Source organism: Typopeltis vanoorti, chromosome 22 (genome assembly GCF_054136105.1).
Source record: "Typopeltis vanoorti isolate ZY-2024b chromosome 22, IOZ_Tvanoo_1.0, whole genome shotgun sequence".
Classification (NCBI taxonomy): Eukaryota; Metazoa; Arthropoda; class Arachnida; order Uropygi; family Thelyphonidae; genus Typopeltis; species Typopeltis vanoorti.
In genome coordinates this window covers 15,525,126-15,537,166 of record NC_143570.1, presented here as the reverse complement: position 1 = coordinate 15,537,166, position 12,041 = coordinate 15,525,126, and positions in this window count along the sequence as shown.

The window sequence follows — 12,041 nt, the reverse complement described above, 5'->3', positions numbered from 1 at the left end:
GTCTTCTTATTTTAAGAGATGATCAAGATTAAAAGAGAAAAGAATTAGACCTTTTGAACAACCAACCCACTGTTAACGATGACGTTAACAGTGGACTGGTTGTTCCATAAAAATGGAAATTTTATGAAACATAAAAATTCCATTTAGTGGAAAGAACTCGACATTATCAGTATCCAGGAATGCATTAGCAGAGCTAATCTCAGATGGTATGGTCACTTAAGCAGTATACGCGAGGAAAGATTAGCCAAACAAGTGTTCTCCAACAGGTTGGGAGGAAAACAACCCAGAGGAAGACCACGATATAGGTGGATTGATATGGTAAAAAGTGCCTTAGATGACAGAAATATGTCTGATAATGTTGGAGTCTTGACAGGTAACAGATTGATTTGGAGGAAAATTGTAGATAAGAAGTTAGTAATGATGTAATTTTTTTCATGTAGCACTACCATATCTCCTGTACACCTCCTTGAGGGCACATGGCAGGAATTTGATGATGATGATAAAAATTCCATTCCATAGCAGTAGACCTCCCTCCCAGTAAAGATCATTATTGGTTAGAGGAACTTAGAAAAAAAAATTTAATGGGTGAAGTAACTTGTTTCAAGTATTTCTTTGACAGGTTCCTCAGCTAGTCGATATCTGGCTACGTCATGGATTTCTTGTCCAAAATATAGTAACTGCCTTGTTTAATTTTATTTCATTCATAAAATTAAAAAAATATTAAAAGAATTGAATGCATTGGATAATGTGAAATCGTGAACTGAAATACTCATACGGGCGCGCATGTGTGTGTGTGTGTGTGTGTGTGTGTGTGTAAAGACAAGGATTTATTTACTTAATATAAGTGGTACAAATTGCTGTAACTTGAAACCATTAATTTAGTGTACGATGTCAGCTGTTAAATAACTTTACTCCATCTGAGATTGGTCAGGCCAAGGAAGGGCAAATGATCTATTTCGTAGGAGAGTTTTTGTCATACAGTAGACAGTGCAGCAAAAGATTGTCTTGATACAGTGTGATTAAAAAATGTCTACATTACACGACACAAAGAATGTATATCAGAACAAGTCATGTAATAAATTTCCAAAACATCACACTATTGAAATAATAATGAAATCAATATAGCTAATTAGATTAAATTCCCCTGATCTTATGAGGGAACATTTTCATTTTCAGGAAATTTCTCCGTTTGCTATTTACAATTTTTTAAAAACTTCTTAGGTGCATACAGCCCATAGCTTAGTCGGCTTCAACGATGTCCTTTGGTTGGAAAGAGCTATGTTCCAATCCTGTGTAAGACGTGAGGATTCTCATAGGACATAGGACACTATGAAGTAAGAATTAGCCACCCTATTCCGTCCGGTTTGGTTTCGAATGACTGCATTATGAAGCACAAATGGAAGAAGAATTAGAAAAGTAAACTAATATATCAGCATACTAACACTAATAGGTCGAAGAATATAACAGAAGAGATACTGCAAAGAATTAGATACTGCACTAGTGCAATTGATAAAGGAAAGGAAATAACAATAACAATATTCAATAAAAAAACAAGCCGAAAAAAGTTTTGACTGATACGCAGTATCTAGTATTGTGATATGAGCAATTTTCAAAATGGAAAATTGCAAAATTGCACAATGAGACTTGTTGACAAACAAACATGCATGTGAATGTCACCGAATGCTACGCCTATTACCCCACAGTCGTACAGCTAACGCCCTTTTGTTCCCGTATAGGGAGTAGACGAGGCCGTTTTAGTCCTACCTAAATTTGGAGACTGAGTGGGCAGTTTACTGGTACCCAATCAGAGATTGTTGGCCCAAGGCTATCCCTAATTAAGCGGCAAGCAGTGAAGAGGTGGCACAACAAGAGCCGCCATCTCGTGGTCCCTAATCCTATGAATAAACTCCTAAAGGAAAGATGCAAATCAATGAGAGAAAAAGAGAAAAACAAAACTAATGGTCCAGGGATGGAGACCAAATCATAATATAATTTACAGTAATTATAATTACAAGTAATATAATTTACCTACCTAGGAAACCAAATATGAGGGTGGTCTGAGAAGTTCTCGCCCTCAACCAAAGATGGCAGCACTATCGGCACGATTTTTTCCCTCTAAGTTGGTACATTGTCATAATCATCCATGGAAAATTGCAAGTCATTCCATAAAGTAGTTTATTTTATACAGTTCTCTAAAGCAAAAGTGTTGGTGCTGCACGTGCTCGCAGCAGATCAAAAACACACTCGCATGAAAATCTCTGAACAGTGCTTGGAGCGTTTAAACAAGAATAAAACTGAATTTGTGCACTGATTTATTACTATAGATGAGATGTGGATTCACCATTAAACACCAGAATCCAAACAGCAGTCAGAACAATGGACAGAAGCCGGTTTTCAGCACCAAAGAAGACAAAGTCGTTTCCATCAGCAGGAAAGGTCATGGCATCAGTGTTTTGGGATGCTAAAGGCATTTTGTTTGTTAATTATCTTGAAAAGGGTAAAACAATAACAGGGGAATATTATTCCGATCTTTTAACCAGACTAGACGAAAAAATTCGTGAGAAAAGACCCGGTTTGCAGAAGAAAAAAATCATCTTTCATCAGGACAATGCATTTGCCCACAAAGGTGTTTTGGCAATAGGAAAATTAAGGGATCTGCACCATGAATTGTTGGAACATCCACACTATTCCCCAGATTTGGTTCCCGCTGACTTCTATCTCTTCCCAAAACTAAAACTCTTCCTCACTGGTCAGCGTTTTTCTTCGAATCAAGAGGTGATTGCAGCTGTAGAGGGTATTTTGCAGATCTTTGTGAGAACCACTACAGGGACGGGATAATGGCGCTGGAGCATCTCTGGAATAAATGTATTAGTCTTAAGGGAGCTTATGTTGAAAAGTAAGAATAATTTTGAAATTATAAATTCGTTTTTTCATTGTTAGGCAAATAACTTTTCAGACCCCCCTCGTAACATCAGATGGGAGAATACTATGCCCCTGTTAGCTCAGTGGAGATGTTATGTGCCTTCCACGGCGTTAAGCTACCCGAAGCGAGAGCGTCGTAGGTTCGATTCCAGTCGGCGACTAGAATCGAACCTCTTTTCGACGGGTTCCCGAGTTAGTCGATCTCTGGCATGGGCGGGCTAACGTAGAACCGACGCTGTTTTCAGACAGTGAACATAGTGTTAGGATTAGGGACCACGAGATGGTGACACTTGTCAGTCGCCTCTCTTCACCGATGCCATGTAAAATTTGTGATAGTCTTGGGCAGCTATCTCTGATTGGCTAGAAGAGTGAGAAAGTAACCCTTGTATGTTGCCACAGTATGATAGAGGCGACTTGAATGAGCGCTTTGATAGCCAAAACGCCATGGCGCAGATTGTGTGAAAGAAGACGAATTAAGGGAGGGATTAGCCAATGTGCAAAAAGTGTGCAAAAAAATGATGTGGAGGGAAGGAATGATTTATATTTACCAACCTTCGCCAGCAAAGGTTGGTCGATCGGTAGAACCTCTGCTACTAATGGCTCGCCAAAAGTTAAGCAAGTCTGAGCACGGTTAGTAGTTGGAAGGAATTAATCGTTCGATGTTGGTGGCACACTTTGCCTCGATGAGTCTTTGGACTCCCTGGAGGTGTCACATAATAATAATTATAATAATACTATAAGTTGATGGCTTGCATTTCAATCTAATTGGAGTCAGGATTGGAAGTACAGACAGGGAAACTAGAATGTTTGGTTAGGGGAGGGAAGAAGCAAGTGCATGTAAGTCCTGGAAACATGAACTTAGTAAGAGGGAATGTGACCACACGATAGCGAATATAGATCTAGGGTTTCTCATCTGCAGTTGGCTAATTAACATAAGGTGTAAGGAAGGTTGCAGGATGAAGGGGTTATTGAAGTATATGTATACTAATGACAGAAGTAGTTGGAATAAGGGAGAGGAAGTTTGGACATTGGTTTAACTCAAGTTAACCAAAATTTATAGCATTAGTGACACTTGGTCGACTGAGAATAATATACTCACAGGAATAGTATGCAAAAGTTATACAGAAAGAAAGGAATGGGGGGAATTGCTAATGATATAAGAAAAAGTGAAACCAAAAAGAGTAGAAGTGGATCAGGAAGAGAGAGATAAATGCAGCGGACAAACCTTTGTGAATATCTGTATGAGCAGATGACAAGAGGATAAATATATCCATTGTTCCTTTATAATCCAAGAGTATAAGGAATAATGTGCACTGCTTGGAAAGAAGTCAATAAACACCCCCTATGGGCAGGGTGCATCGTATCATGTAACGAGTCAGGTGTTTGTAGCCGGTATAAATTGAAGGAATATGATGCTACCAAGTCAGTGCAACTGTGTCTGGGTAAAATGGCTGCCAGAAAGGAACTGGCTGAGTTTGAAAAAGGAGGCAGGTGAGGATGCCATGTTGCAGACCTTTCTGTTCTGCAAGTTGTTGACAAATTGTGCCATCCCAGATCAACAATCAGTGATATAATCAGATGGAAGTGCAGATATTCAACTGTAAGTGCTATCACCACACTCACCAAACGTGACTGTAGGGGTGCTACGAATGATAATATGTAAAAACCGCCAATCGTTGCCCGATACTTTGAATGCGCAGTTCTATCCATCCACTGGAACACGAGTCTGCACAAAAACATTCAGAACCGCGGCTCACAACATGAGTTTCCATAGTAGGACTGCAAAATGCAAGCCACACATTACAGTGAGGTTTGCATATTGCGATCTCTTGCATGGTGTGGCGCTTGCATACTGCACAGTGGCGCATGGAAGCTTGGAAAGCAATGTTAGCGACAAATCGCGCCACATCCTCTACCGAGCAGATGGTCGGGTGTGAGTGTCGCGGATGTCCGGTGACGAACATTTTTTCTGATGATTGCAAAAGCAAATTCAGACAAATCAACTTGTGGCAATTTGTATAACTGGTGATTTCCAGCAGAAAGCAAGTACACATTCAAATTTTCGAATACCACACAACGGGTCACATGGTAGCAAAACATTTGCGATAAGTAAGCCCATATGCCGGAAGGCCTGTTTTCTGCATCCCATTATCCACAGCTCATCGTAGAGTACGTTTTCAGTGGTGTTGTATCCATAAAAATTCGACAACACACCAATAGATTAATGTACTCTTTCCAGATGAGAGTCGTATTAGTCTTTCCTCCAATTTTAGACGGCACTTGATCTGGCGTGAAAGTAATACTGCTTACCATCGCGAGAATGTTCTTAAAAGGGATAAAGAGGATCATGATGTGGGAGGCATTTTGCTTAACGGAGGCACCGAGCTGCAACTGCTGGAGAAAGGGGACTATGACTGATGATCGATATTGCAACGAAGTTCTTTCACGTCATGTTCGATTGATCCGTGGTGCCGTAGGCGAAGAGTTCGTTTTTATGGATGACAATGCCAGCACATCGTACACGAGCAGTGGAGATACTTCTGGAGACCGAGAATATATAGGCATGAAAGGTTTTTCGTATACAGGCAAAAATGTAGGTCGTCCCCTGAATTTTGGACACCAGTGTATGAAAACTCAGAGGTGGCGGTTTTATTGTATGGTCCTGTTTTTCCTGATTTAGCCTCGACCTCTGGTTGTAGCGCCACGAATAATGAACTCAGAGATGTATCTGAGCAGTCACGATAATGCAATGCTTTCTACTTTATGGCGTTTTTACAGAACTGACCATTGTCTCTTTCAGCAAGTGCCTGTCGAATAGTTATTGTTGGGAATTTCGAATATGTGTTATATGTTAAGAGGAAGAATGATCAAAGGGAGGGAAGGAAATGAAATTTACACAGCTCCTAAAAATAATTAACTATGCAATTGAGGTAACACGACAATCGAAAGTTTGGATCTAGTTATAGCATCAAAGAACTTAAAAGTAACCAACAGATTAATCCTGCCTCTGCCTGGGGGAAAATGATCATGCAGTCTTGAATCGGAAAATTGCCAGGCATGAAGAATTTTCTGTTAAGAAAGGATATAGGTGGAATTACAAAGCAAGTAATTATTACAATTTGAGGAGACAACTTACAGAAGCGCCATGACATATGCATTTAGAGGAGAGAGAGAGAGATGTGGTGGTGGTGGTGGTGCATTGCAGGTTGTCCAAGTATGTTTAAAGAAAGAAGTATCAGACTGTACACCTAGAATCAGAAGGATAAATCAGTTAAGAATTAGATGTATGAAGAGCATCTTTAAAAGTAGGAGTTGAAAACAAAGAAAAGTTGGGAAGGAAGTATAGAGAAAAAGATCAGAGCATGCCCATGAACAATACAAAGTACAGGATATGGAGAGAAAGGCCAAAACTATTTATGAGAGTTCTTTCACTATGTAATTATAAAATGGATAAATAACTATCGAAGGATAACTTTTAAAAAGTCCTTATGAGGAGGTAACAGAAGCAAATCAAATAATTGATGAATGATCAATTTGCAAGACTGTTCCATCTAGAAAGTAATAATATTGCAAAGCCAGGTGTGACTCTGACTGATGGAAGAACACACGTTGAAGAAAATGGAGGTGCTTAGAACGTAGTAGAATCTCAATGTGAACACAGCCATGAAGTTAGACGACACATTACTCGTGCATTACGAAAATGTTCTGGGGAACTTTGACCAATCAGTTTAACTTAAGTCTCAGTGCTGGGAATGTGCCAATGTAGTGGAAAGATTGCAAAATAATCCCTCTGCATAAAGAAGGCTTCACAATGGAAGTATCAAATTATAGGCCAATCGACATCTCATGATTAGTAGTTAAGCCATTGGAGAAATCAGTAAAAGAATTCAGAACTGGGTGGATAGAAACGTGATATTTTATAAAGGAGCAACATGGTTTACTGATGGGTAGGTCTTGCCTTAATAATCTGCTTAGTTTTTATAATAAAGTGACAATTGAGTTGGATAAGGGATATGGCTACTCGGTGATACTGCTGGAGTTTACCAAAGTATTGGACAGGATTCCACATGAAACTCTGATGAGTTGGAGTATAAGAGGATGGATATGTGTCTGGTGATTTGGATTAGTGGGTGACTGATGGACAAGTCAGAGTACTTTATGGAAAATAACCAAACTAAATCAAAAATCCAAATAACCAGAGAGGGTGGCTGATGGACAAGTCAGAGTGCTTTATGGAAAAGTTGAGTCCTGGAGAAGACAGGTGACTAAAGGTGTATACTACAGCGCTCAGCACTTGGTGCTCTGTTTAATTTGTACATCACTGATATAGGAAATTATTTGACAGGAAATAATTAGTTGCTTGCTGATGATGCAAAACGAGGAAATGAGATAGTAAATGGAGGTGATGTGGAGATCCTAATGATTAAATATACTTCCAGTATGGTCAAATGTATACACATATGGGTACACTTTGGGGATGAGACATTATGAGTTGTGCATGATATTGATGGAATTAAACTGCAGGCTTGGGATTTGGGGATGCTTGTGAACAGGATTTAAGGGCATATTGCATAGATTGCCGAAAATGCACATCATATTGTAGTAGAAATACTAACAAGGAATGATAGAGAAGTGATTCTTCCTTTTTATAATGCTTTAATGAGGCCACTTCTGAACTACTGCACAAAGAACTTGTCTCCGGATTCCTTAGAGATGAAGTGCATGAGAGAATCAATAGGAGGGTATAAACATTGTAGCATGTCTATGGAATGCTTCCTATGAGAAGAGATTGAAGGTATGTGGAGTGAAAAAAACTAGCTGAGTGGCATAACAGAGCATGATAGAAGCATGTAAGATATTTAAGGGGTTTTAAAAGTTTGACACTGAAGATGTTTTCAACAGATGGCAGGAAGATAGGAGCAAATGAGTGGTAATCTATGAAAATTGTTTGAGTGTGGTCAGCAAAGGTGTTAGGACTACGTTTTCTGCTTGGAAGGTGGTGAGTCAGTTGCAAGAGGTGGCTGTTAATGCTTCATCAGTGAATGAACTTAAGGTGGAGTATGATGTACTTTGTGAATAATGGCTAGGTGTGTGAATAACTGGTCCCCACGATGAATCTTCTGAGACAATTTAGATAATAATAATAATAAGAGTAATTTCTGTTTTATTATATAATATAATAGTTACATTTATTTATTTTTATTAAAATAAAAAAAATCAGCGAACGGTTTTTTATTCCCGTATATGGAGTAGGAGAGTCCGTTTAAGCCCTATGTAACTCTGGAGGCTGAGTGGGCAGTCCAATCTCCACTGGTAGCCAATCAGAGATAGCTGGCCCAAGGCTATCACTAATTAAGCAGCACTCAGTGAAGAGGCAGCTCAAGATGTGTCGCCATCTCGTGGTCCCAAACCCTAACAAAATATATTTAATGTCTGAAATAGTGTACGTTCTATGGTCGATTTTCTTGAGTTTACGGCTTTTCTTGAGTTTACGAAAAACCCAAGTTTCTGGGAGAAAAATCTCTTGCCCGTGCCAGAGATCGACTAATTCGCGAACCGTCGGTAAACGGGTCTGGTCGCTGACTAGATTCAAAACGAAGTCTTCCTTCGTGCGGTCAAGTTCCTTGGTGTGCAAACGCCACATCCACTGAGCTACACAGGCTCCCAAATATGGAATTATATATATATATATATATATATATATATATATATATACAGGGTGTTCGGGATAAATTTGACAGTTTCGTAAGGAAAAAGAAAATCTTCTTTGTATCTATTAAATTTAATGAATTGACAAAAAAACATTACAGGCAGAGTTAATTACAATACTATCAACAAGATTTACTCAAAATAACCACCATTAGCATCGATCACAGCTTCAATTCTGCTTCGGAACCTCGAACAAGCTGATGCTACAGTCTCCCTGGGAAGGGCCGCAAACACTGTTTTAATTTTATCCATTAACTGGGCTTTTGTATTACTGGAAGTGCGATTGGTGTCTTTTTCAACTGCGCCCCATACAAAATAATCCATGGGGTTAAGGTCTGGGGAGTTTGGAGGCCAAACATTTGGACTGGTGAAGTCGTAGAAATTTTCAGACAACCATTTTTGACTTTTCCCAGAGGTGTGGCAAGGGGCCGAATCCTGCTGCCATACATACGGCCTACCATTGGCTACCCTTGTTATCCAGGGCTTGACTACAGTTAGCAACTCCACGAACAAAGCCCGAATTCCAATGCCAGGGTTCTTCAACACCTGTTCCTGCAGATTTGCGAGGAATTCTGCTGTACGAACGCAATCAGATCGTCTGCTAGGGATCTTTCTTCTTGCTACATCCTCGTAGTCACCATTGCAAGTCTCTAGTTCATGCCCGATTGTTTTTACTGTATTCAGGGAGCATTGGGCAGCAGTCGTAATATCCTTATTTTGATGGCGGGCACGAATCATCATGATACAAGTTATTCTCTTCCATGATTCAGGTGGGTTCCAGCTATCCATCCTTTCTGACATCTTGTATATGAATGAAGAAGGGTCCAAACTTTTAAATGAAGAGAAGTGTGTGTTAATACATGTAACTTACGGAAAAATATAATTAATTATAAATATGTCAAATTTATCCCGAACACCCTGTATATATATATATATATATATATATATAATTAGGCCTTAAGAGGACGTCCTGATTTTCTTTTTTCCTAATGGCTTGTACTTTAAGGCTTGTGTTGGAAATTTTTCTGTTTTCATTCTTTGAACATGTTCCATCCATTTATGTTTATATTTTTTAATTTTTTCTATTATTGGTTCTTGGTTTAATTCTTTCATAATATATTCGTTTCTTTTGTGATCAAATAGGGTAGATATACTTTGAAGTTTTTCTTATAAACTTCATTTCTGCTGTGATTAATCTTTGTTTGTCTTTTTGTTTTATTGCCCAGATTTCACTTCCATACAATAAGACTGGTAGGGCTAATGTATTGTATACTTTCAGCCTGGTTTGTTTTTGAACTAGGTTTGGTTTAAATATAGAGTTAATTACACCTGTTATTTTTAAATATTTTGCAATTTTCACGTTTATATTATTATTATTATTTTAACGGTGTCTCCATGGAGTCAAAAGACTCATCGCGGGAGACCCGACATTGACACACTAACCATTATTTACACAATACCTGTCATACCTCTCCTTAAATTCATTCACAGTTGAAGCATTCACAACCAGTTCTAGCAAAGCATTCCACCCATTCACAACCCTCCAAGTAAAAAATCTAGTCCTAACACCCTTGTTAACCACACTCTTACACAATCTCCAGGGATGACCAATCGTTCTCTCACATCCTGCATTGGTCTTAAGAATATCATCAGTATCAATCCTGTAAAATCCCTTTAACAATTTAAATACCTCTATCATATCTCCTCTCCTACGTCTATCAGCTAGTTTTTGGAGCCCACAGATCATCAATCTATCCTCATAGGGAACATCCCACAGACCTGTAACAATCTTTGTAACCCTCCTCTGAATCCTTTCTACCACTTCCGCATCACCAAGAAATCCTGGCGACCATATCTTTTTCATTTTCGTATGTGATCATACATCCTAGGTAGTTAAATGAATTCACCTGTTCTAAGATTTTATTATCTATTACTATTTTAGTTCTTGCTGGATCTTGTCCTTTAAAGGCCATAGTTTTTGATTTTTCTGTTGATATTATCATACCATAATCTTTAACTATCTCATTTAGATCTAAAAACTTATAGAAAGATCATTTAGATCTTTCTATAAGTTATTTTCAGAATTTGTAATTATTATTTGGTCGTCAGCAAAGAGGAGAGTGTTTAAGTTAACTGTAGGAGAAAGTTTAATTCCTTGATGTAAATTTTTATTCCATTTTATTATTATTTCAGTTAAGTAGATATTAAAAAGAGTTGCTGAGAGGGGACATCCCTGCCGGACCCCTTGGTTTATCTCTCTCGTATATGATAGCTCGTGATTTAATCTTATTTGTATTTGATTATTTTCATATATACTTGTGATAGCTTTTAGGATATTATTTGGTATTTGTCTTTCTTTTAATATGTTAAATAATATGTTTCTTTTAACTTTGTCAAATGTCAATAAATGCAATATGTGTTTCTAAATTGTATTCTCTTCTTTTCTCTATTATTAATTTTAGGCAAAAGGCTGTGTCTATACATGATCGTCCTTTTCTAAATCCATTCTGTACCTCTAGAATAAAGTTTTCAGATTATTTTATTAGTTTGTTATTTAAGATTCTGTTATATATTTTGTAACAGGAATTTAGTATACTGATACCTCTATAGTTTTTAGGGTCATCTCTATTACCTTTTTTAAAGATAGGAATCGCAATTGCTTTTTACCATTCTTTTCGGGGGATACCATTTGAGGAAATTTTATTTAAAAATAATAAGAATATTTCTTTGAATCTTGTTCCTGCGTATTTATATAGTTCTGAACCTAGCTTATCTTCTCCAGGTGATTTTCCGTTTCTTGTTTCTTTCAGGCTGATTTCTAATACTTCTTTAGTTATTTCCTTTTCATTTTCGTTAATTGTTTGCCAGTTGTCTTTTTTAAAATATTTGTCTGTCCACAGTTCTGTGTGGTAATTTAGAAATTCTTCTAATTTCAATTCAGTGTTTAGTTTTATGTTTTCTTTGGTATCTGCATTTAAGTGTTTCAAAATCGTATATACATTGGGTCTTATTTTATATAAATCATGTTCTAAATTAGAAACGAATTTATTCAATAATTCTCTATGTCTTTTTCTGACTTCTCTTTTAGCTATGGCTCTTATTCTTTTATATTCCATTTCATCTTCTAATCTTTTACTGCTTAGCCATTTCTGATAGGCTTCTTTTTTCTTTTTCATTATTTCTTTGATTGTATCATCCCAGATCTTCAGTTTTTTATTTTATTGAATTTTTTGGTCTTTCCTCAGCTTTCTTTTGCTGCTGCATTTAGTATCGTTTTTATATTAAGTCATTCTATTTCTATTTCTTCATTTTGTTTTATTTTATCTAGATATTGGTTAATTCTTTGTTCATATAGCAATTGTGCATTTGTGTCATTCAGTAGTCTAGTGTTATAAACAAATGTTTCAATT